Source organism: Pteropus vampyrus, unplaced genomic scaffold, assembly GCF_000151845.1.
Source record: "Pteropus vampyrus isolate Shadow unplaced genomic scaffold, Pvam_2.0 Scaffold379, whole genome shotgun sequence".
Classification (NCBI taxonomy): Eukaryota; Metazoa; Chordata; class Mammalia; order Chiroptera; family Pteropodidae; genus Pteropus; species Pteropus vampyrus.
In genome coordinates, this window is record NW_011889160.1 from 928,877 (window position 1) to 932,355 (window position 3,479).

Consider the following 3,479-nt stretch of genomic DNA (forward strand, 5'->3'; position numbering starts at 1 on the left):
AGCATCCTCAGTCACTAACCAGGGTGATTGGGATAACTGGTCTTGAGAGATCATGCCGTAGTTGAAATACAGACTTCAAAAGTGCAAAGCTTTTATCCATGGAGACTATAAAGTTGAGGGAAAGTATAGATCTTTATTTCATGGAGAAAACACTACAGAGCTCTGTGAGGGATGCAACCACGTCTGCCTCTTTCACCACTGTATTTTCAACCCCTGGCACAGACCTAGGAATGTAGAAGCGCACGAAGAAGTCTCGTGAGAGTTGATGTCAGCCAAAGTGGTAGAGTAGGGAATGCCAAAGTTTATTCCTTCACAAAAACAGGAAATAAACTAGTGACCAGGAGCATGTTTAATCAAGACAAACAGTTGAATCTGAAGGAGAATTCTAGATTGGGCCAAACTCTCCTTAAAGAAATTGGAGATAATCCACAGAACGGGAGGAAAGGTTTCTCAACACTGCATCTGGTGACGGTGGCGTATCCAGAACATATGCATATAACTCTCATAACACTGCAGCAAAAACACAAACCAGCCTTCTCCCTGCATGGGCAAAAGACTTGAATAGACACTTCTACAAAGACACACAAAGAGCAAGCACATAAAAAAAAAGATCAATCTAATTATATTTGGAGAAATGCAAATAAAAACCATAATGAGATAGGTATTCTTTCACATTCACGAGAAAGGCTATAGCAATAACTTTTTTTGAAAAAAGAGAGTAAGCGTTGATGAGGATGCAGACAAATTGGAACCTCCATACGTTCCTGGTAAGAATGGAAATTGATGGAGCTACTGTGGAAAATAATTTGGAGGCTCCTCTGAAAGTTAAACATAAAATTGCCATACAATCCAGCAATTCCACGCCTAGGTGTCTTCCCTAGAGACCCAAAAACAGGTGTTCAAGCAACACTTTGTGCACGAATGTTATGAGCTGCACTATTCACAGTAGCTGAAAGATGGAAACCACCTACGTGTACATCAACTGACGAACGATGCACAAAAAGCGAGATATACACATAACGCAACAGTCTTCCACCACAGCAGGGCATGGAGTTGTGCTACACACTTCCATGTGGCCGAACCTTGAAAACATTATGCTAAGCAAAAGAAGCCAGTCACAATAGGCCACACATTGTATGATTTCCTTTATGTGCAGTGTCCAGAATAGGCTAATCCATAGAGACAGAAGTCACATTTGCAGTAACCAATGACTAAGGACTGGGGGGATGAAGAGTGGGGACTTAATGATTACAGGGTTCATTCTGTGACAAAAATATGCTGTGATCTGTAGCGGTGATGGTTGCACAACACTGTGAACACACTAAAAGCCACTGAATCGCACAGTTTAAATAGCTCCAATGGTGATTTTTGAGTTCTGTGTTATCTCAGTAGCAGAGTGAAAGTCTTATTTCTCTGAGGCATTAAATAAACACAGAAACGCGGTCAGGCTTACCAAAAGTGACACCAGGTGCTTGCAACATGTCCCTTGATCTCCAGGGTTGAACATCCACATTGCAGAAAACAAAGAAATACTTGGTCAATGAATGAATGACTTCCTGTGGACCTAAATTGCTTGAGTTTAAGACAGTCATACCTTGCTGTGGCTTTCCCTTAAAACTGTCAGCAGAACACAATGTGTAGAGTAACCCTGGAGGAAGCTTTGAAATGAAGTCAGTGTTGAGATAACTGATTGTTTCTAGGCAGCCCTTCACCTTCCCCAAAGACCTTTGGATAACTGAGAATCTGGCTCAACTGTGAGGCTCCAGGCTGCAGCAGTACTGTATTGTTCAAATGAGGGTTTTTGGTGGAGTATTTAGGGTTTTCTGTGTATAACATCCTGTCACCTGCAAACAGATGCTTTAAAGTCTCCCTTTTTTTTACTGAATGTCTTCAGTCCTTTTAACTAATTGCTCTGAATATGACTTCAAGTACTACACTGAAGAACTGGTGAATATGAGTGACCTTGTTTCTGATTTAGAGAAAAAGTTTTCAGCCTTTTGTCACTGAGTATGATATTAGCTGTGGACTTTTCATATGTGGTCCCTACCTTGTTGGGACTTCTAATCATGACAGGATCCTGAATTATGTTAAATGTGCTTTCTACATCTTTAATACAAGTTATTTTTATTTTAAAATTATTTTTATTTTTCAAATATAGTTGACATTCAATAATAGTTTCGGGTAAACAGCATCGTGGTTAGACATATATATGATTTATGAAGTTATCCCCCTGATAAGTCTGGTACCCACCTGGCACCATACATAGTTATTATAATATTACAATATGTGACTATTTTGTAACTACCAATTTGTACTCTTAATCTTTCACCTTTTATACCCAGCCCCTAATCCCCTCCAATCTAGCAGCCATCAGTTTGTTCTCTGTATCTATGAGTCTATTTCTGTTTTGTTTGTTCCTTTATTTTTTAGATTCCACATATAAGTAAGATCACATGGTGCTTGTCTTTCTCTAACTTATTTCACTCAGCACAATACTCTCTAGGTCCATCCATGTTGTCATAAATGGCAAGATTTCATCTTTTTTTATGGCTGATTAATAGTCCATTGTATGTATGTACCACTTCTTTATCCAATCATCTATTGATGGGCATTTAGGGTTCTTCCACATCTTGGCCGTTATAAATAGCGCTGCAATGAACATGGGTGCATATATCTTTTCAAATTAATGTTTTGGATTTCTTTGGATAAATACCCAGAAGAGGGATGACTGGGTCATATGGTAGTTCTATTTTTAATTTTTTGAGGAAACTCCATACCATTTTCTATAGTAGCTGAACCAATTTACAGTCTCAGCAATAGTGCATGGGGGTTCCCTTTTCTCCACGTCTTCACCAACACTAGCTATTCATTGATTTATTGATGATGGCCATTCTGACAGGTATGAGGTAGTATCTCATGGTGATTTTAATTTGCATTTTCCTGATGATGAGGGATATTGAATATCTTTTCATATGTCTATTGGCTACCTGTATGTTCTCTTTGGAGAAATGCCTATTCAGGTCCTCTGTCCATTTTTAAATAGGATTCTTTGAGTTTTTTGGTGTTGAGTGGTATGAGTTCTTTATAAATTTTAGATATTAACCCCATATCCAATGTATCATTGGCAAATACCTTCTCCCATTCAGTAGGTAGTCTTTATTTGGTTGATGGTTTCCTTCGCTGTGCAAAAACTTTTTAGTTTGATGTGGTCCCTTTTGTTTATTTTTTCTTTTGTTTCCTTTGCCTGAGAAGATAGGTCAGAAAAAATATTAAGAGTGATGTCAGAGAGTTTACTGCCTATGTTTTCTTCTAGAAATTTTATGGTTTTGGTTCTTACAAAAAATCTTTAATCCATTTTGAGTTTATTCTTATATATGGTGGTCCAGTTTCATTTTTTTGCATGTATCTGTCCAGTTTTCCCAATACTATTTATTGAAGAAACTGTCTTTACCCCGTTGTATATTCTTGCCTCCTCTGTC